Below are 25,323 nucleotides of genomic sequence, written 5' to 3'. Positions count from 1 at the left end.
TTCCATGTTCATACAGATAGCGGTGTAGATATTTCCATGTTTATACAGATAGCGGTGAAGATGTATGCATGTTTACACAGCGGTGTAGATATTCCCATGTTCATACAGATTGCGGTGTAGATTTTTCCATGTTCATCCAGATGGATGTGTAGACATATCCATGTTCATACAGATGGCTGTGAAGGTATTTCCATGTTCATACAGATGGCGGTGTAGATATTTCCATGTTCATACAGATAGCGGTGTAGATATTTCCATGTTCATACAGATGGCTGTGTAGATATATCCATGTTCATACAGATGGCGTTGAAGATATTTCCATGTTCATACAGATAGCGGTGTAGCTATTTCCATGTTCATACAGATAGCGGTGTAGATATTTCCATGTTCATACCGATAGCGGTGCTGATATTTCCATGTTTATACAGGTAGCCGTGTAGATATTTCCATGTTTATAAAGATTGCGGTGTAGATATCTCCATCTTAATACAGATGGCGGTGTAGATATTTATATGTGCATATAGATGGTGGTGCAGATATTTCCATGTTCCTACAGATAGCGGTGTAGTTATTTCCATGTGTAAAGAGATAGCTGTGTAGATATTTCCATGTATATGCAGATAGCTGTGTAGATATTTCCATTTTCATGCAGATAGCGGTTTAGATATTTCCATATTTTTACAGAGAGCGGTGTAGATATTTCCATGTTCAAACAGATAGCGGTGTAGATATTTCCATGTTCATACAGATACCGGTGTAGATATTTCCATGGTTATACAGATAGCGGTGAAGGTGTATGCATGTTTACACAGATAGCGGTGTAGATATTTCCATGTTCATACAGATCGCGGTGTAGATATTTCCATGTTCATCCAGTTGGCTGTGTAGCCATATCCATTTTCATACAGATGGCGGTGAAGATATTTCCATGCTCGTACAGATAGCAGTGTAGATATTTCCATGTTCATACAGACAGCGGTGTAGATATTTCCATGTTCATACAAGTGGCTGTGTAGATATATCCATGTTCATACAGATGGCGGTAAAGATATTTCCATGTTCATACAGATAGCGGTGTAGGTATATCCATGTTTATACAGGTAGCGGTGTAGATCTTTCCATGTTCATACAGATAGCGGTGTAGATATTTCCATGTTCATACAGATAGCGGTGTAGATATTTCCATGTTCATCCAGATGGCTGTGTAGACATATCCATGTTCATACAGATAGCGGTGCTGATATTTCCATATTCATCCAGATGGCTGTGTAGATATTTCCATGCTCATACAGATAGCGGTGCTAATATTTCCATGTTTATACAGGTAGCGGTGTAGATCTTTCCATGTTTATACAGATAGCGGTGTATATATTTCCATGTTTATACAGATAGCGGTGTAGATATCTCCATCTTAATACAGATGGCGGTGTAGATATTTATATGTTCATACAGATGGCGGTGCAGATATTTCCATGTTCATACAGATGGCGGTGTAGATATTTCCATGTTCATACAGATAGCAATGTAGTTATTTCCATGTGTAAAGAGATAGCGGTGTAGATATTTCCATGTATATGCAGATAGCATTGTAGAGATTTCCATTTTCGTGCAGATAGCGGTGTAGATATTTCCATGTTCAAACAGATAGCGGTGTAGATATTTCCTTGTTCATACAGATAGCGGTGTATATATTTCCGTGTTCATACATATAGCGGTTTAGATATTTCCTTCTTAATACAGATGGCGGTGTAGATATTTATATGTTCATACAGATGGCGGTGCAGATATTTCCATGTTCATACAGATGGCGGTGTAGATATTTCCATGTTCATACAGATTGCGGTGTAGATATTTCCATGTTTTTACAGATAGCGGTGAAGATGTATTCATGTTTACACAGATAGCAGTGTAGATATATCCATGTTCATCCAGATGGCTGTGTAGATATATCCATGTTCATACAGATAGCGGTGTAGATATTTCCATGTTCATACAGGTAGCGGTGTAGCAATTTCCATGTTCATGCAGATAGCGGTGTAGATATTTCCATGTTTATACAGATAGCGGTGAAGATGTATGCATGTTTACACAGATAGCGGTGTAGATATTTCCATGTTCCTACAGATAGCGGTGGAGGTATTTCCATGTTCATCCAGATGGCTGTGTAGATATATCCATGTTCATACAGACAGCGGTGTAGATATTTCCATGTTCATACAGATAGTGGTGTAGATATTTCCCTGTTCATACAGATAGCGGTGTAGATATTTCCATGTTCATACAGATAGCGGTGTAGATATTTCCGTGTTCGTACAGATAGCAGTGTAGATATTTCCATGTTCATACAGATAGCGGTGCTCATATTTCCATGTTTATACAGGTAGCGGTGTAGATATTTCCATGTTTATACAGATAGCTGTGTAGATATTTCCAGGTTTATACAGATAGCGGTGTAGATATCTCCATCTCCATACAGATGGTCCTGTAGATATTTATATGTTCATACAGATGGCAGTGCAGATATTTCCATGTTCATACAGATGGCGGTGTAGATATTTCCATGTTTATAGAGATAACGGTGTAGTTATTTCCATGTGTGAAGAGATAGCTTTGTAGATATTTCCTTGTATATGCAGATAGCTGTGTAGATATTTCCATTTTCATGCAGATAGCGGTGTAGATATTTCCATGTTCAAACAGATAGCGGTGAAGATATTTCCATGTTTATACAGGTAGCGGTGTAGATCTTTCCATGTTTATACAGATAGCGGTGTAGATACTTCCATGTTCATACAGATAGAGGGGATGATATTTCCATGTTCATACAGATAGCGGTGCTGATATTTCCATGTTTATACAGATAGCGGTGTAGATATTTCCATATTCATACAGATAGCGGTGTAGATATTTCCATGTTTATACAGATAGCGTTGAAGATGTATCCATGTTTACACAGATAGCGGTGTATATATTTCCATCTTCATACAGATAGCGGTGTAGATATTTCCGTGTTCATACATATAGCGGTTTAGGTATTACCTTCTTAATACAGATGGCGGTGTAGATATTTATATGTTCATACAGATGGCGGTGCAGATATATCCATGTTCATACAGATAGCGGTGTGGATTTTTCCATGTTCATACAGATAGCGGTGTAGATATTTCCATGTTCATACAGGTAGCGGTGTAGATATTTCCATGTTTATACAGAGAGCGGTGTATATATTTCCATGTTTATACAGATATCGGTGTAGATATCTCCATCTTAATACAGATGGCGGTGTGGATATTTATATGTTCATACAGATGGCGGTGCAGATATTTCCATGTTCATACAGATGGCGGTGTAGATATTTCCATGTTCATACAGATAGCAATGTAGTTATTTCCATGTGTAAAGAGATAGCTGTGTAGATATTTCCATGTATATGCAGATAGCATTGTAGATATTTCCATTTTCGTGCAGATAGCGGTGTAGATATTTCCATGTTCAAACAGATAGCGGTGTAGATATATCCATGTTCATACAGATGGTGGTGCAGATATTTCCATGTTTATAGAGATAGCAGAGTAGTTATTTCCATGTGTAAAGAGATAGCTGTGTAGATATTTCCATGTACATGCGGATAGCTGTATAGATATTTCCATTTTCATGCAGACAGCGGTGTAGATATTTCCATGTTCAAACAGATAGCGGTGAAGATATTTCCATCTTCATACAGATAGCGGTGTAGATATTTCAATGTTCATACAGATAGCGGTGTAGATATTTCCATGTTCATACAGATAGCGGTGTATATATTTCGATCTTCAAACAGATAGCGGTGTAGATATTTCCATGTTCATACAGATAACGGTGTAGATATTTCCATGTTTATACAGATAGCGGTGAAGATGTATGCATGTTTACACAGATAGCGGTGTGGATAATTCCGTGTTCATCCAGAGGGCTGTGTAGATATATCCATGTTCATACTGATAGCGGTGTAGATATTTCCATGTTCATACAGATAGCGGTGTAGATATTTCCATGTTCATACAGATTGCGGTGTAGATATTTCCATGTTCATACAGATAGCGGTGCTGATATTTCCATGTTTATACAGGTAGCTGTGTAGATATTTCCATGTTTATACAGATAGCGGTGTATATATTTCCATGTTTATACAGATTGCGGTGTAGATATCTCCATCTTAATACAGATGGCGGTGTAGATATTCATATGTTCATACAGATGGCGGTGCAGATATTTCCATGTTCATACAGATGGCGGTGTAGATATTTCCATGTTCATACAGATAGCGGTGTAGATATTTCCAGGTTTATACAGATAGCGGTGTAGATATCTCCATCTCCATAGAGATGGTCCTGTAGATATTTATATGTTCATACAGATGGCACTGCAGATATTTCCATGTTCATACAGATGGCGGTGTAGATATTTCCATGTTTATAGAGATAGCGGTGTAGTTATTTCCATGTGTAAAGAGATAGCTTTGTAGATATTTCCATGTATATGCAGATAGCTGTGTAGATATTTCCATTTTCATGCAGATAGCGGTGTAGATATTTCCATGTTCAAACAGATAGCGGTGAAGATATTTCCATGTTCATACAGATAGCGCTGTAGATATTTCCATGTTTATACAGATAGCGGTGAAGATGTATGCATGTTTACACAGATAGCGGTGTAGATATTTCCATGTTCATAATGAGAGCGGTGTAGATATTTCCATGTTCATCCAGATGGCTTTGTAGGTATATCCATGTTCATGCAGATGGCGGTGAAGATATTTCCATGTTCATACAGATAGCGGTGTAGTTGTTTCCATGTGTAAAGAGACAGCTGTGAAGATATTTCCATCTATATGCAGATAGCTTTGTATATATTTCCATTTTTATGCAGATAGCGGTTTAGAGATTTCCATGTTCAAACAGATAGCGGTGTAGATAATTCCATGTTCATAGAGATAGCGGTGTAGATACTTCCATGTTCATACAGATAGAGGGGCTGATATTTCCATGTTCATACAGATAGCGGTGCTGATATTTCCATGTTTATACAGATAGCGGTGAAGATGTATGCATGTTTACACAGATAGCGGTGTATATATTTCCATCTTCATACAGATAGCGGTGTAGATATTTCCGTGTTCATACATATAGTGGTTTACGTATTACCTTCTTAATACAGATGGCGGTGTAGATATTTATATGTTCATACAGATGGCGGTGCAGATATTTCCATGTTCATACAGATAGCGGTGCTGATATTTCCATGTTTATACAGGTAGCGGTGTAGATATTTCCATGTTTATACCGATAGCGGTGTACATATTTCCATGTTTATACAGATAGCGGTGTAGATATTTCCATGTTTATTCAGATAGCGGTGTAGATATCTCCATCTTAATACAGATGGCGGTGTAGATAATTATGTTCATACAGATGGCGGTGCAGATATTTCCATGTTCATACAGATGTCGGTGTAGATATTTCCATGTTCATACAGATAGCGGTGTAGTTATTTCCATGTGTAAAGAGATAGCTGTTTAGATATTTCCATGTATGTGCAGATAGCTGTGTAGATATTTCCATTTTCATGCAGATAGCGGTGTATATATTTCCATCTTCATACACATAGCGGTGTAGATATTTCCATGTTTATACAGATAGCGGTGAAGATGTATGCATGTTTACACAGAGAGCGGTGTGGATAATTCCATTTTCATCCAGAGGGCTGTGTAGATATATCCATGTTCATACAGATAGCGGTGTAGATTTTTCCATGTTCATACAGATAGCGGTGTAGATATTTCCATGTTCATACATATAGCGGTGTAGATATTTCCATGTTCATACAGATAGCGGTGTAGATATTTCCATGTTCATACAGATAGCGGTGCTGATATTTCCATGTTTATACAGATAGCGGTGCTGATATTTCCATGTTTATACAGGTAGTGGTGTAGATATTTCCATGTTTATACAGATAGCGGTGTAGATATTTCCATGTTTATAGAGATAGCGGTGTAGATATTTCCATGTTTATACAGATAGCGGTGTAGATATCTCCATCTTAAAACAGATGGCGGTGTAGATATTTATATGTTCATACAGATGGCGGTGCAGGTATTTCCATGTTCATACAGATGGCGGTGTAGATATTTCCATGTTCATAAAGATAGCAATGTAGTTATTTCCATGTGTGAAGAGATAGCTGTGTAGATATTTCCATGTATATGCAGATAGCAGTGTAGATATTTCCATTTTCATGCAGATAGCGGTGTAGATATTTCCATGTTCATACAGATCGCGGTGTAGCTATTTCCATGTTCATACAGATAACGGTGTAGATATTTCCATGTTTATACAGATTGCGGTGAAGATGTATGCATGTTTACACAGATAGCGCTGTAGATATTTCCTTTTTCCTACAGATAGCGGTGTAGATATTTCCATGTTCCTATAGATGGCTGTGTAGATATATCCATGTTCATACAGATAGCGGTGTAGATATTTCCATGTTCATACAGATAGCAGTGAGGATATTTCCATGTTTACACAGGTAGCGGTGTAGATATTTCCATGTTTATACAGATAGCGGTGTAGATATTTCCATGTTCATACAGATAGCGGTGTAGATATTTCCATGTTCATACAGATAGCGGTGTAGGTATTTCTTTGTTTATACAGATATCGGTGAAGATGTATGCATGTTTACACAGATAGCGGTGTACATATTTCCATGTTCATCCTGATGGCTGTGTAGATATATCCATGTTCATACAGATAGCGGTGTAGATATTTCCATGTTCATACCGATAGCGGTGTAGCTATTTCCATGTTCATACAGATAGCGGTGTAGATTTTTCCATGTTTATACAGATAGCGGTGAAGATGTATGCATGTTTACACCGATAGCGGTGTAGATATTTCCATGTTCCTACAGATAGCGTTGTAGATATTTCCATGTTCATCCAGATGGCTGTGTAGATATATCCATGTTCATACAGATAGCGGTGTAGACATTTCCATGTTCATACAGATAGTGGTGTAGATATTCCCCAGTTCATACAGATAGCGGAGTAGCTATTTCCATGTTCATACAGATAGCGGTGCTGATATTTCCATGTTTATACAGGTAGCGGTGTAGATATTTCCATGTTTATACAGATAGCGTTGTAGATATTTCCATGTTTATGCAGATAGCGTTGTAGATATTTCCAGGTTTATACAGATAGCGGTGTAGATATCTCCATCTCAATACAGATGGCCCTGTAGATATTTATATGTTCATACAGATGGCAGTGCAGATATTTCCGTGTTCATACAGATGGCGGTGTAGATATTTCCATGTTTATAGAGATAGCAGTGTAGTTATTTCCATGTGTAAAGAGATAGATGCGTAGATATTTCCATGTATATGCAGATAGCTGTGTAGATATTTCCATTTTCACGCAGATTGCGGTGTAGATATTTCCATGTTCAGATAGCGGTGTAGATATTTCCATGTTCATACAGATAGCGGTGCTGATACTTCCATGTTTATACAGGTAGCGGTGTAGATATTTCCATGTTTATACAGATTGCGGTGTAGATATTTCCATGTTTATACAGATAGCGGTGTAGATATTTCCAAGTTTATACAGATAGCGGTGTAGATATCTCCATCTTAATATAGATGGGGGTGTAGATATTTATATCTTCATACAGATGGCGGTGCAGATATTTGCATGTTCATACAGATGGCGGTGTAGATATTTGTATGTTTATAGAGATAGCGCTGTAGTTATTTCCATGTGTAAAGAGATAGCTTTGTACATATTTCCATGTATATGCAGATCGCTGTGTAGATATTTCCATTTTCATGCAGATAGCGGTGTAGATATTTCCATGTTCACACAGATAGTGGTGTAGATATTTCCATGTTCATACAGATAGCTGTGTAGATTTTTCCATGTTTATACAGATAGCGGTGAAGATGTATGCATGTTTACACAGATAGCGGTGTAGATATTTCCATGTTCATACAGATAGCGGTGTAGATATTTCCATGTTCATACAGATAGTGGTGTAGATATTTCCATGTTCATACAGATAGCGGTGATGATATTTCCATGTTTTTACAGGTAGCGGTGTAGATATTTCCATGTTTATACAGATAGCGGTGTAGACATTTCCATGTTTATACAGATAGCGGTGTAGATATTTCCATGTTTATACAGATAGCGGTGTAGATATTTCCATGTTTATACAGATAGCGGTGTAGATATCTCCATCTTAATACAGATGGCGGTGTAGATATTTATATGTTCGTACAGATGGCCGTGCAGATATTTCCATGTTCATGCAGATAGCGGTGAAGTTATTTCCATGTGTAAAGTGACAGCTGTGTAGATATTTCCATGTATATGCAGATAGCTGTGTAGATATTTCCATTTTCATGCAGATAGCGGTTTAGATATTTCCATGTTCAAACAGATAGCGGTGTAGATATTTCCATGTTCATACAGATAGCGGTGTAGATATTTCCATGTTTATACAGATAGCGGTGAAGATGTATGCATGTTTACACAGATAGTGGTATAGATATTTCCATGTTCATACAGATAGCGGTGTAGATATTTCCATGTTCATACAGATAGCTGTGCTGATATTTCCATGTTTATACAGGTATCGGTGTAGATATTTCCATGTTTATACAGATAGCGGTGTAGATATTTCCATGTTTATACAGATAGCGGTGTAGATATTTCCATGTTTATACAGATAGCGGTGTAGATATCTCCATCTTAACAGATGGCGGTGTAGATATTTATATGTTCATACAGATGGCGGTGCAGATATTTCCATGTTCATACAGATGGCGGTGTAGATATTTCCATGTTCATACAGATGGCAGTGGAGTTACTTCCATGTGCAAAGAGATAGCTGTGTAGATATTTCCATGTATATGCAGATAGCATTGTAGATATTTCCATTTTCGTGCAGATAGCGGTGTAGATATTTCCATGTTCAAACAGATAGCGGTGTAGATATTTCCATGTTCATACAGATAGCGGTGTAGATATTTCCGTGTTCATACATATAGCGGTTTAGATATTTCCTTCTTAATACAGATGGCGGTGTAGATATTTATATGTTCATACAGATGGCGGAGTAGATATTTCCATGTTCATACAGATAGCAGTGTAGTTATTTCCATGTGTAAAGAGATAGCTGTGTAGATATTTCCATGTATATGCAGATATCTGTGTAGATATTTCCATTTTCATGCAGATAGCGGTGTATATATTTCCATCTTCAAACAGATAGCGGTGTAGATATTTCCATGTTCATACAGATAGCTGTGTAGATATTTCCATGTTTATACAGATAGCGGTGAAGATGTATGCATGTTTACACAGATAGCGGTGTAGATATTTCCATGTTCATACAGATAGCGGTGTAGATATTTCCATGTTCATACAGATAGTGGTGTAGATATTTCCATGTTCATACAGATAGCGGTGTAGATATCTCCATGTTCATATAGATAGTGGTGCTGATATTTCCATGTTTATATAGGTAGTGGTGTAGATATTTCCATGTATATACAGATAGCGGTGCTGATATTTCCATGTTTATATAGGTAGTGGTGTAGATATTTCCATGTATATACAGATAGCGGTGTAGATATTTCCATGTTTATACAGATAGCAGTGGAGATATCTCTATCTTAATACAGATGGCAGTGTAGATATTTATATGTTCATACAGATGGCTTTGCAGATATTTCCATGTTCATACAGATGGCGGTGTAGATATTTCCATGTTCATACAGATAGCGGTGTAGTTATTTCCATGTTTATGCAGATAGCGGTGTAGATATCTGCATCTTTATACAGATGGCGGTGTAGATATTTATATGTTCATACAGATGGCTTTGCAGATATTTCCATGTTCATACAGATGGCGGTGTAGATATTTCCATGTTCATACAGATAGCAATGTAGTTAATTCCATGTGTAAAGAGATAGCTGTGTAGATATTTCCATGTATATGCAGATAGCAGTGTAGATATTTCCATTTTCATGCAGATAGCGGTGTAGATATTTCCATCTTCAAACAGATAGCGGTGTAGATATTTCCATGTTCTTACAGATAGCGGTGTAGATATTTCCATGTTCATACAGATAGCGGTGTAGATATTTCCATGTTTATACAGATAGCGGTGAAGATGTATGCATGTTTACACAGATAGCAGTGTGGATAATTCCATGTTCATCCAGAGGGCTGTGTAGATATATCCATGTTCATACAGATAGCGGTGTAGGTATTTCCATGTTCATACAGATAGCGGTGTAGATATTTCCATGTTCATACAGATAGCGGTGTATATATTTCCATGTTCATACAGATAGCGGTGCTGATATTTCCATGTTTATACAGGTAGCGGTGTAGATATTTCCATCTTTATACAGATAGCGGTGTAGATATTTCCATGTTTATACAGATAGCGGTGTAGATATTTCCATGTTTATACAGATAGCGGTGTAGATATCTCCATCTTAATACAGATGGCGGTGTAGATATTTATATGTTCATACAGATGGCGGTGCAGATATTTCCATCTTCATTCAGATGGCGGTGTAGATATTTCCATGTTCATACAGATAGCAATGTAGTTATATCCATGTGTAAAGAGATAGCTGTGTAGATATTTCCATGTATATGCAGATAGCAGTGTAGATATTTCCATTTTCATGCAGATAGCGGTGTAGATATTTCCATGTTCAAACAGATAGCGGTTTAGATATTTCCATGTTCTTACAGATAGCGGTGTAGATATTTCCATGTTCATACAGATAGCGGTGTAGATATTTCCATGTTTATACAGATAGCGGTGAAGATGTATGCATGTTTACACAGATAGTGGTATAGATATTTCCATGTTCATACAGATAGCGGTGTAGATATTTCCATGTTCATACAGATAGCTGTGCTGATATTTCCATGTTTATACAGGAATCGGTGTAGATATTTCCATGTTTATACAGATAGCGGTGTAGATATTTCCATGTTTATACAGATAGCGGTGTAGATATTTCCATGTTTATACAGATAGCGGTGTAGATATCTCCATCTTAATACAGATGGCGGTGTAGATATTTATATGTTCATACAGATGGCGGTGCAGATATTTCCATGTTCATACAGATGGCGGTTTAGATATTTCCATGTTCATACAGATGGCAATGGAGTTACTTCCATGTGCAAAGAGATAGCTGTGTAGATATTTCCATGTATATGCAGATAGCATTGTAGATAATTCCATTTTCGTGCAGATAGCGGTGTAGATATTTCCGTGTTCAAACAGATAGCGGTGTAGATATTTCCATGTTCATACAGATAGCGGTGTAGATATTTCCGTGTTCATACATATAGCGGTTTAGATATTTCCTTCTTAATACAGATGGCGGTGTAGATATTTATATGTTCATACAGATGGCGGTGTAGATATTTCCATGTTCATACAGATAGCAGTGTAGTTATTTCCATGTGTAAAGAGATAGCTGTGTAGATATTTCCATGTATATGCAGATAGCTGTGTAGATATTTCCATTTTCATGCAGATAGCGGTGTATATATTTCCATCTTCAAACAGATAGCGGTGTAGATATTTCCATGTTCATACAGATAGCTGTGTAGATATTTCCATGTTTATACAGATAGCGGTGAAGTTGTATGCATGTTTACACAGATAGCGGTGTAGATATTTCCAAGTTTATACAGATAGCGGTGTAGATATCTCCATCTTAATATAGATGGGGGTGTAGATATTTATATGTTCATACAGATGGCGGTGCAGATATTTGCATGTTCATACAGATGGCGGTGTAGATATTTGTATGTTTATAGAGATAGCGCTGTAGTTATTTCCATGTGTAAAGAGATAGCTTTGTACATATTTCCATGTATATGCAGATCGCTGTGTAGATATTTCCATTTTCATGCAGATAGCGGTGTAGATATTTCCATGTTCACACAGATAGTGGTGTAGATATTTCCATGTTCATACAGATAGCAGTGTAGATATTTCCATGTTTATATAGATAGCGGTGAAGATGTAGGCATGTTTACACAGATAGCGTTGTAGATATTTCCATCTTCATACAGATAGCGGTGTAGATATTTCCATGTTCATCCAGATGGCTGTGTAGATATATCCATGTTCATACAGATGGCGGTGAAGATATTTCCATGTTCATACAGATAGCGGTGTAGTTATTTCCACATGTAAAGAGATAGCTGTGTAGATATTTCCTTGTATATGCAGATAGCTGTGTAGATATTTCCATTTTCATGCAGATAGCCGTTTAGATATTTCCATGTTCAAACAGATAGCGGTGTAGATAGTTCCATGTTCATACAGATAGCGGTGTAGATATTTCCATGGTTATACAGATAGCGGTGAAGGTGTATGCATGTTTACACAGATAGCGGTGTAGATATTTCCATGTTCATACAGATCGTGGTGTAGATATTTCCATGTTTATCCAGTTGGCTGTGTAGCCATATCCATTTTCATACAGATGGCGGTGAAGATATTTCCATGCTCGTACAGATAGCGGTGTAGATATTTCCATGTTCATACAGATAGCGGTGTAGATATTTCCATGTTCATACAGATGGCTGTGTAGATATATCCATTTTCATACAGATGGCGGTAAAGATATTTCCATGTTCATACAGATAGCAGTGTAGATATATCAATGTTCATACAGATGGCGGTGTAGATATTTCCATGTTTATAGAGATAGCGGAGTAGTTATTTCCATGTGTAAAGAGATAGCTGTGTAGATATTTCCATGTATATGCAGATAGCTGTGTAGATATTTCCATTTTCATGCAGACAGTGGTGTAGATATTTCCATGTTCAAACAGATAGCGGTGAAGATATTTCCATCTTCATACAGATAGCGGTGTTGTTATTTGCATGTTCATACAGATAGCGGTGTAGATATTTCCATGTTCATACAGATAGCGGTGTAGATATTTCCGTGTTCATACATATAGCGGTTTAGATATTTCCTTCTTAATACAGATGGCGGTGTAGATATTTATGTTCATACAGATGGCGGTGTAGATATTTCCATGTTCATACAGATAGCAGTGTAGTTATTTCCATGTGTAAAGAGATAGCTGTGTAGATATGTCCATGTATATGCAGATAGCTGTGTAGATATTTCCATTTTCATGCAGATAGCGGTGTATATATTTCCATCTTCAAACAGATAGCGGTGTAGATATTTCCATGTTCATACAGATAGCTGTGTAGATATTTCCATGTTTATACAGATAGCGGTGAAGATGTATGCATGTTTACACAGATAGCGGTGTAGATATTTCCATGTTCATACAGATAGCGGTGTAGATATTTCCATGTTCATACAGATAGTGGTGTAGATATTTCCATGTTCATACAGATAGCGGTGATGATATTTCCATGTTTTTACAGGTAGCGGTGTAGATATTTCCATGTTTATACAGATAGCGGTGTAGACATTTCCATGTTTATACAGATAGCGGTGTAGATATTTCCATGTTTATACAGACAGCGGTGTAGATATTTCCATGTTTATACAGATAGCGGTGTAGATATCTCCATCTTAATACAGATGGCGGTGTAGATATTTATATGTTCATACAGATGGCCGTGCAGATATTTCCATGTTCATGCAGATAGCGGTGTAGTTATTTCCATGTGTAAAGTGACAGCTGTGTAGATATTTCCATGTATATGCAGATAGCTGTGTAGATATTTCCATTTTCATGCAGATAGTGGTTTAGATATTTCCATGTTCAAACAGATAGCGGTGTAGATATTTCCATGTTCATACAGATAGCGGTGTAGATATTTCCATGTTTATACAGATAGCGGTGAAGATGTATGCATGTTTACACAGATAGTGGTATAGATATTTCCATGTTCATACAGATAGCGGTGTAGATATTTCCATGTTCATACAGATAGCTGTGCTGATATTTCCATGTTTATACAGGTATCGGTGTAGATATTTCCATGTTTATACAGATAGCGGTGTAGATATTTCCATGTTTATACAGATAGCGGTGTAGATATTTCCATGTTTATACAGATAGCGGTGTAGATATCTCCATCTTAATACAGATGGCGGTGTAGATATTTATATGTTCATACAGATGGCGGTGCAGATATTTCCATGTTCATACAGATGGCGGTTTAGATATTTCCATGTTCATACAGATGGCAATGGAGTTACTTCCATGTGCAAAGAGATAGCTGTGTAGATATTTCCATGTATATGCAGATAGCATTGTAGATATTTCCATTTTCGTGCAGATAGCGGTGTAGATATTTCCATGTTCAAACAGATAGCGGTGTAGATATTTCCATGTTCATACAGATAGCGGTGTAGATATTTCCGTGTTCATACATATAGCGGTTTAGATATTTCCTTCTTAATACAGATGGCGGTGTAGATATTTATATGTTCATACAGATGGCGGTGTAGATATTTACATGTTCATACAGATAGCGGTGTAGTTATTTCCATGTGTAAAGAGTTAGCTGTTTAGATATTTCCATGTATATGCAGATAGCTGTGTAGATATTTCCATTTTCATGCAGATAGCGGTGGAGATATTTACATGTTCAAACAGATAGCGTTGTAGATATTTCCATGTTCCTCCAGATGGCTGTGTAGATATATCCATGTTCATACAGATGGCAGTGTAGAAATCTCCATGTTCCTACAGATAGCGGTGCTGATATTTACATGTTAATACAGGTAGCGGTGTAGAAATTTCCATGTTTATCCAGATGGCGGTGTGGATATTTCCATGTTTATACAGATAGCGGTGTAGATATTTCCAGGTTTATACAGATAGCGGTGTAGATATCTCCATCTTAATACAGATGGCGGTGTAGATATTTATATGTTCATACAGATGGCGGTGTAGATATTTCCATGTTCATCCTGATGGCTCTGTAGACATATCTATGTTCGTACAGATGGCGGTGAAGATATTTCCTTGTTCATACAGATAGCGGTGTAGATATTTCCATGTTCATACAGATAGCGGTGTAGATATTTACATGTTCATACAGATAGCGGTGTAGATATTTCCATGTTCATACAGATAGCGTTGTAGCTATTTCCATGTTCATACAGATAGCGGTGTAGATATTTCCATGTTCCTCCAGATGGCTGTGTAGATATATCCATGTTCATACAGATGGCGGTGTAGATATCTCCATGTTCATACAGATAGAGGGGCTGATATTTCCATGTTCATACAGATAGCGGTTTAGATATTTCCATGTTTATACAGATAGCGGTGAAGATGTATGCATGTTTACACAGATAGCGGTGTGGATATTTCCATGTTCATCCAGATGGCTGTGTAGATATATCCATGTTCATACAGATGGCGGTGAAGGTATTTCCATGTTCATTCAGATAGCGGTCTAGATATTTCCATGTTCATACAGATAGCGGTGTAGATATCTCCATGTTCATACTGATAGAGGGGCTGATATTTCCATGTTCATACAGATAGCGTTGCTGATATTTCCATGTTTATACAGGTAGCGGTGTAGATATTTCCATGTTTTTACAGATAGCGGTGTAGATATTGCCATGTTTATACAGATAGCGGTGTAGATATTTCCATGTTTATACAGATATCGGTGTAGATATCTCCATCTTAATACAGATGGCGGTGTAGATATTTATATGTTCATACAGATAGCGGTGTAGATATTTCCATTTTCATGCAGATAGCGGTGTAGATATTTCCATGTTCAAACAAATAGCGGTGTAGATATTTCCATGTTCATACAGATAGCAGTGTAGATATTTCCATGTTTATACAGATAGCGGTGAAGATGTATGCATGTTTACACAGATAGTGGTGTAGATATTTCCATGTTCATACAGATAGCGGTGTAGATATTTCCATGTTCATCCAGATGGCTCTGTAGATATATCCATGTTCCTACAGATGGCGGTGAAGATATTTCCATGTTCATACTGGTAGCGGTGTAGTTATTTCCATGTGTAAAGAGATAGCTGTGTAGATATGTACATGTATATGCAGATAGCTGTGTATATATTTCCATTTTCATGCAGATAGCGGTTTAGATATTTCCATGTTCAAACAGATAGCGGTGTAGATATTTCCATGTTCATACAGATAGCGGTGCAGATGTATGCATGTTTACACAGATAGCGGTGTAGATATTTCCATGTTCATCCAGATGGGTGTGTAGATATATCCATGTTCATACAGATAGCGGTGTAGATATTTCCATGTTCATACAGATAGCGGTGCTGATATTTCCATGTTTATACAGATAGCCGTGAAGATGTATGCATGTTTACACAGATAGCGGTGTGGATATTTCCATGTTCATCCAGAGGGCTGTGTAGATATATCCATGTTCATCCACATGGCTGTGTAGATATATCCATGTTCATACAGATGGTGGTGAAGGTATTTCCATGTTCATTCAGATAGCGGTCTAGATATTTCCATGTTCATACAGATAGCGGTGTAGATATCTCCATGTTCATACAGATAGAGGGGCTGATATTTCCATGTTCATACAGATAGCGGTGCTGATATTTCCATGTTTATACAGGTTGCGGTGTAGATATTTCCATGTTTATACAGATAGCGGTGTAGATATTGCAATGTTTATACAGATAGCGGTGTAGATATTTCCATGTTTATACAGATATCGGTGTAGATATCTCCATCTTAATACAGATGGCCGTGTAGATATGTATATGTTCATACAGATGTCGGTGCAGCTATTTCCATGTTCATACAGATGGCGGTGAACATATTTCCATGTTCATACAGATAGCGGTGTAGTTATTTCCATGTGTAAAGAGATAGCTGTGTAGATATTTCCATGTGTATGCAGATAGCTGTGTAGATATTTCCATTTTCATGCAGATAGCGGTGTAGATATTTCCATGTTCAAACAGATAGCGGTGTGGATATTTCCATGTTCATCCAGAGGGCTGTGTAGATATATCCATGTTCATACAGATAGCGGTGTAGATATTTCCATGTTTACACAGATAGCGCTGTAGATATTAGCTTTTTCCTACAGATAGCGGTGTAGATATTTCCATGTTCATACTGATGGCTGTGTAGATATATCTATGTTCATACATATAGCGGTGTAGATATTTCCATGTTCATTCAGATAGCGGTGAGGATATTTCCATGTTTATACAGGTAGCGGTGTAGATATTTCCATGGTTATACAGATAGCGGTGTAGATATTTCCATGTTCATACAGATAGCGTTGTAGATATTTCCATGTTCATACAGATAGCACTGTAGATAATTCCATGCTCATACAGATAGCGGTGTAAATGTTTCCATGTTCATACAGATAGCGGTGTAGATATTTCCATGTTCATACAGATAGCGGTGCTGATATTTCCATGTTTATACAGGTAGCGGTGAAGATGTATGCATGTTTACACAGATAGCGGTGTAGATATTTCCATGTTCATCCAGATGGCTGTGTAGATATATCCATGTTCATACAGATAGCGGTGTAGATATTTCCATGTTCATACAGATAGCGGTGTAGCTATTTCCATGTTCATACAGATAGCGGTGTAGATATTTCCATGTTTATACAGATAGCGGTGAAGATGTATGCATGTTTACACAGATAGCGGTGCAGATATTTCCATGTTATTACAGATAGCGGTGAAGATGTATGCATGTTTACACAGATAGCGGTGTAGATATATCCATGTTCATACAGATAGCGGTGTAGATATTTCCATGCTCATACAGATAGTGGTGTAGATATTTCCCTGTTCATACAGATAGCGGTGTAGATATTTCCATGTTCATACAGATAGCGGTGTAGTAATTTCCATATGTAAAGAGATAGCTGTGTAGATATTTCCATGTATATGCAGATAGCTGTATAGATATTTCCATTTTCATGCAGATAGCGGTGTACATATTTCCATCTTCAAACAGATAGCGGTGTAGATATTTCCATGTTCACTCAGATAGCGGTGTGGATATTTCCATGTTTATACAGATAGCGGTGAAGATGTATGCATGTTTACACAGATAGCGGTGTGGATAATTCCATGTTCATCCAGAGGGCTGTGTAGATATATCCATGTTCATACAGATAGCGGTGTAGTTATTTCCATGTTCATACAGATAGCGGTGTAGATATTTCCATGTTCATACATATAGTGGTGTAGATATTTCCATGTTCATACAGATAGTGGTGTAGATATTTCCATGTTCATACAGATAGCGGTGCTAATATTTCCATGTTTATACAGGTAGCGGTGTAGATATTTCCATGTTTATACAGATAGCGGTGTAGATATTTCCATGTTTATACAGATAGCGGTGTAGATATTTCCATGTTTATTCACATAGCGGTGTAGATATCTCCATCTTAATGCAGATGGCTGTGTAGATATTTATATGTTCATACAGACGGCGGTGCAGATATTTCCATGTTCATACAGATGGCGGTGTAGATATTTCCATGTTCATACAGATAGCGGTGTAGTTATTTCCATGTGTAAAGGGATAGCTGTGTAGATATTTACATGTACATGCAGATAGCTATGTAGATATTTCCATTTTCATGCAGATAGCGGTGTATATATTTCCATCTTCAAACAGATAGCGGTGTAGATATTTCCATGTTCATACAGATAGCGGTATAGATATTTCCATGTTTATACAGATAGCGGTGAAGATGTATGCATGTTTACACAGATAGCGGTGTGGATAATTCCATGTTCATCCAGACCGCTGTGTAGATATTTCCATGTTCATACAGATAGCGGTGTAGATATTTCCATGTTTATACAGATAGCGGTGAAGATGTATGCATGTTTACACAGATAGCGGTGTAGATATTTCCATGTTCATACAGATAGCGGTGTAGATATTTCCGTGTTCATACATATAGCGGTTTAGGTATTTCCTTCTTAATACAGATGGCGGTGTAGATATTTATATGTTCATACAGATGGCGGTGCAAATATTTCCATGTTAATACAGATGGCGGTGTAGATATTTCCATGTTCATACAGATAGCGGTGCTAATATTTCCAAGTTTTTACAGGTAGCGGTGTAGATATTTCCATTTTTATACAGAGAGCGGTGTAGATATTTCCATGTTTATACAGATAGCGGCGTAGATATTTCCATGTTTATACAGATAGCCGTGTAGATATTTCCATGTTTATACAGATAGCAGTGTATATATTTCCATGTTTATACAGATAGCGGTGTAGATATTTCCATGTTTATTCAGATAGCGGTGTAGATATCTTCATCTTAATACAGATGGCGGTGTAGATATTTATATGTTCATACAGATGGCGGTGCAGATATTTCCATGTTCATACAGATGGCGGTGTGGATATTTCCATGTTCATACAGATAGCGGTGCAGTTTTTTCCATGTTCATACAGATAGCGGTGTAGATATTTCCACGTTCAGACAGATAGCGGTGTAGATATTTCCATGTTCATACAGGTAGCGGTGTAGATATTTCCATGTTCATACAGATAGCGGTGCTGATATTTCCATGTTTATACAGGCAGCGGTGTAGATATTTCCATGTTTATACAGATAGCGGTGTAGATATCTCCTTCTTAATACAGATGGCGGTGTAGATATTTATATGTTTATACAGATGGCGGTGCAGATATTTCCATGTTCATACAGATAGCGGTGTAGATATTTCCATGTTTATAGATATAGCGGTGTAGTTATTTCCATGTGTAAAGAGATAGCTGTGTAGATATTTCCATGTATAGGCAGATAGCTTTGTAGATATTTCCATTTTCATGCAGATAGCGGTGTAGATATTTACATGTTCAAACAGATAGCGGTGTAGATATTTCCATGTTCATTCAGATAGCTTTGTAGATATTTCTATGTTCATACAGGTAGCGGTGTAGATATTTCCATGTTCATACAGATTGTGGTGCTGATATTTCCATGTTTATACAGGCAGCAGTGTAGATATTTCCATGTTTATACAGATAGCGGTGTAGATATCTCCTTCTTAATACAGATGGCGGTGTAGATATTTGTATGTCCATACAGATGGCGGTGCAGATATTTCCATGTTCATACAGATATTGGTGTAGATTTTTCCATGTTTATAGATATAGCGGTGTAGTTATTTCCATGTGTAAAGAGATAGCTGTGTAGATATTTCCATGTATATGCAGATAGCTTTGTAGATATTTCCATTTTCATGCAGATAGCGGTGTGGATATTTACATGTTCAAACAGATAGCGTTGTAGATATTTCCATGTTCATACAGATATCGGTGTAGATATTTCCATGCTTATGCAGATTGCGGTGAAGATGTATGCATGTTTACACAAATAGCGGTTTAGATATTTCCATGTTCATGCAGATAGCGGTGTAGTTATTTCCATGTTTATTCAGATAGCGGTGTAGATATCTCCATCTTAATACAGATGGCGGTGTAGATATTTATATGTTCATACAGATGGCGGTGCAGATATTTCCATGTTCATACAGATGGCGGTGTAGATATTTCCATGTTCATACAGATAGCGGTGTAGATATTTCCATGTTCATACAGATAGCGGTGTAGATATTTCCATGTTCATACAGATAGCGGTGTAGATATTTCCATGTTCATACAGGTAGCGGTGTAGATATTTCCATGTTCATACAGATAGCGGTGCTGATATTTCCATGTTTATACAGGCAACAGTGTAGATATTTCCATGTTTATACAGATAGCAGTGTAGATATCTCCTTCTTAATACAGATGGCGGTGTAGATATTTATAAGTTCATGCAGATGGCGATGCAGATATTTCCATGTTCATACAGATGGTGGTGTAGATATTTCCATGTTTATAGAGATAGCGGTGTAGTTATTTCCATGTGTAAAGAGATAGCTGTGTAGAGATTTCCATGTATATGCAGATAGCTTTGTAGATATTTCCATTTTCATGCAGATAGCGGTGTAGATATTTACATGTTCAAACAGATAGCGGTGTAGATATTTTCATGTTCATACAGATAGCGGTGTAGATATTTCCATGTTCATACAGATAGCGGTGTAGATATTTCCATCTTCATACAGATAGCGGTGTAGATATTTCCATGTTCATACAGATAGCGGTGTAGATATTTCCATGTTCATACAGATAGAGGGGCTGATATTTCCATGTTCGTATAGATAGCAGTGCTGATATTTCAATGTTTATAAAGGTAGCGGGGTAGATATTTCCATGTTTATACACATAGCGGTGTAGATATTTCCATGTTTATACAGATAGCTGTGTAGATATTTCCATGTTCAAACAGATAGCGGTGTAGATATTTCCATGTTTATACAGATAGCGGTGAAGATGTATGCATGTTTACACAGATAGCCGTGTAGATATTTCCATGTTCATACAGATAGCGGTGTAGATATTTCCATGTTCATCCAGATGGCTGTGTAGATATATCCATGTTCATACAGATGGCGTTGAAGATATTTCCATGTTCATACAGATAGCGGTGTAGTTATTTCCATGTGTAAAGAGATAGCTGTGTAGATATTTCCATGTAAATGCAGATAGCTGTGTAGATATTTCCATTTTCATGCAGATAGCGGTTTAGATATTTCCATGTTCATACAGATAGCGGTGCTGATATTTCCATGTTTATACAGGTAGCTGTGTAGATATTTCCATGTTCATACAGATAGCGGAGTAGACATTTCCATGTTTATACCGATAGAGGTGTAGATATTTCCTTCTTAATACAGATGGCGGTGTAGATATTTATAAGTTCATACAGATGGCGGTGCAGTTATTTCCATGTTCATACATATGGCGGTGTAGATATTTCCATGTTTATAGAGATAGCGGTGTAGTTATTTCCATGTGTATAGAGATAGCTTTGTAGAGATTTCCGTGTATATGCAGATAGCTGTGTAGATATTTCTATTTTCATGCAGATATCGGTTTAGATATTTCCATGTTCATACTGATAGCGGTGTAGATATTTCCATGTTCATACAGATAGCGGTGTAGATATTTCCATGTTTATTCAGATAGCCGTGTAGTTATCTCCTTCTTAATACTGATGGCGGTGTAGATATTTATATGTTCATACTGATGGCGGTGCAGATATTTCCATATTCATACAGATGGCGGTGTAGATATTTCCACGTTCATACAGATAGCGGTGTAGTTATTTCCATGTGTAAAGAGATACCTGTGTAGATATTTCCATGTATATGCAGATAGCTATGTAGATATTTCCATTTTCATGCTGATAGCGGTTTAGATATTTCCATGTTCAAACAGATAGCGGTGTAGATATTTCCATGTTCAAACAGAGAGCGGTGTAGATATTTCCATGTTCAAACAGATAGCGGTGTAGATATTTCCATGTACAAACAGATAGCGGTTTAGATATTTCCATGTTCATACAGATAGCGGTGTAGATATTACGATGCTTATGCAGATTGCGGTGAAGAAGTATACATGTTTACAAAAATAGCGGTGTAGATATTTCCATGTTCATGCAGATAGCGGTGTAGATATTTCCAGGTTTTTACAGATAGCGGTGTAGATATCTCCTTCTTAATACAGATGGCGGTGCAGATATTTATATGTTCATACAGATGGCAGTGCAGATATTTCCATGTTCATACAGATGGCGGTGTAGATATTTCCATGTTTATAGAGATAGCGGTGTAGATATTTCCATGTTTATACAGATACCGCTGTAGATATCTCCATCTTAATACAGATGGCAGTGTAGATATTTATATGTTCATACAGATGGCGGTGCAGGTATTTCCATGTTCATACAGATAGCGGTGTAGCTATTTCCATGTTCATACAGATAGCGGTGTAGATATTTCCATGTTCATCCAGATGGCTGTGTAGACATATCCATGTTCATACAGATGGCGGTGAAGATAATTGCATGTTCATACATCTAGCGGTGTAGATATTTCCATGTTCATACAGATAGTGGTGTAGATATTTCCATGTTCATACACATAGAGGGGCTGATATTTCCATGTTCTTACAGATAACGGTGTAGTTATTTCCATGTGTAAAGAGATAGCTGTGTAGATATTTCCATGTATATGCAGTTAGCTGTGTAGATATTTCCATTTTCATGCAGATAGCGGTTTAGATATTTCCATGTTCAAACAGATAGCGGTGTAGATATTTCCATGTTCATACATATAGCGGTGTAGATATTTCCATGTTTATACAGATAGCGGTGAAGATGTAAGCATGTTTACACAGATAGTGGTGTAGGTATTTCCATGTTCATACAGATAGCGGTGTAGATATTTCCATGTTCATCCAGATGGCTGTGTAGATATATCCATGTTCATACAGATAGCGGTGTAGATATTTCAATGTTCATACAGATAGTGGTGTAGATATTTCCATTTTCATACAGATAGCGGTGTAGCTATTTCCATGTTCATACAGATAGCGGTGTAGATATTTCCATGTTCGTACAGATAGTGGTGTATATATTTCCATGTTCATACAGATAGCTGTGCTGATATTTCCATGTTTATACAGGTAGCGGTGTACATATTTCCATGTTTATACAGATAGCGGTGTAGATATTTCCATGTTTATACAGATAGCGGTGTCGATATTTCCAGGTTTATACAGATAGCGGTGTAGATATCTCTATCTTAATACAGATGGCGGTGTAGATATTTATATGTTCATATAGAAGGCGGTGCAGATATTTCCATTTTCATACAGATGGCTGGGTAGATATTTCCATGTTTATAGAGATAGCGGTGTAGTTATTTCCATGTGTAAAGAGATAGCTGTGTAGATATTTCCATGTATATGCAGGTAGCAGTGTAGATATTTCCATTTTCATGCAGATATCGGTGTAGATATTTCCATGTTCAAACAGATAGCGGTGTAGATATTTCCATGTTCATACAGATAGCGGTGTAGATATTTCCATGTTCATACAGATAGCGGTGTAGATATTTCCATGTTTATACAGATGGCGGTGAAGATGTATGCATGTTTACACAGATTGCGGTGTAGATATTTGCATGTTCATAAAGATCGCGGTGTAGATATTTCCATGTTCATCCAGATGGCTGTGTAGACATAACCATGTTCATAAAGATGGCGGTGAAGATATTTCCATGTTCATACAGATAGCGGTGTATATATTTCCATGTTCATACAGATAGCGGTGCAGATATTTCCATGTTCATACAGATGGCTTTGTAGGTATATCCATGTTCATACAGATGACGGTGAAGATATTTCCATGTTCATAGAGATAGCAGTGTAGATATTTCCATGTTCATACAGATAGCGGTGTAGATATTTCCATGTTCATACCGATAGCGGTGCTGATATTTCCATGTTTATACAGGTAGCGGTGTAGATATTTCCATGTTTATACAGATAGCGGTGTAGCTATTTCCATGTTCATACAGATAGCGGTGTAGATATTTCCTTGTTCATCCAGATGGCTGTGTAGATATATCCATGTTCATACAGATGGCGTTGAAGATATTTCCATGTTCATACGGATAGCGGTGTAGATATTTCCATGTTCATACAGATAGCAGTGTAGATATTTCCATGTTCCTACAGATAGAGGGGGTGATATTTCCATGTTAATACAGATAGCGGTGCTGATATTTCCATGTTTATACAGGTAGCGGGGTAGATATTTCCATGTTTATACAGATAGCGGTGTAGATATTTCCATGTTCATCCAGATGGCTGTGTAGATATATCCATGTTCATAGAGATGGCGTTGAAGATATTTCCATGTTCATACAGATAGCGGTGTAGTTATTTCCATGTGTAAAGAGATAGCTGTGTAGATATTTCCATGTAAATGCAGATAGCTGTGTAGATATTTCCATTTTCATGCAGATAGCGGTTTAGATATTTCCATGTTCATACAGATAGCGGTGCTGATATTTCCATGTTTATACAGGTAGCTGTGTAGATATTTCCATGTTCATACAGATAGCGGAGTATACATTTCCATGTTTATACCGATAGAGGTGTAGATATTTCCTTCTTAATACAGATGGCGGTGTAGATATTTATATGTTCATACAGATGGCGGTGCAGTTATTTCCATGTTCATACATATGGCGGTGTAGATATTTCCATGTTTATAGAGATAGCGGTGTAGTTATTTCCATGTGTATAGAGATAGCTTTGTAGAGATTTCCGTGTATATGCAGATAGCTGTG

This window comes from Gorilla gorilla, chromosome 10 (genome assembly GCF_029281585.2).
Source record: "Gorilla gorilla gorilla isolate KB3781 chromosome 10, NHGRI_mGorGor1-v2.1_pri, whole genome shotgun sequence".
Lineage (NCBI taxonomy): Eukaryota > Metazoa > Chordata > Mammalia > Primates > Hominidae > Gorilla > Gorilla gorilla.
Note: the sequence above shows the minus strand (reverse complement) of the source record.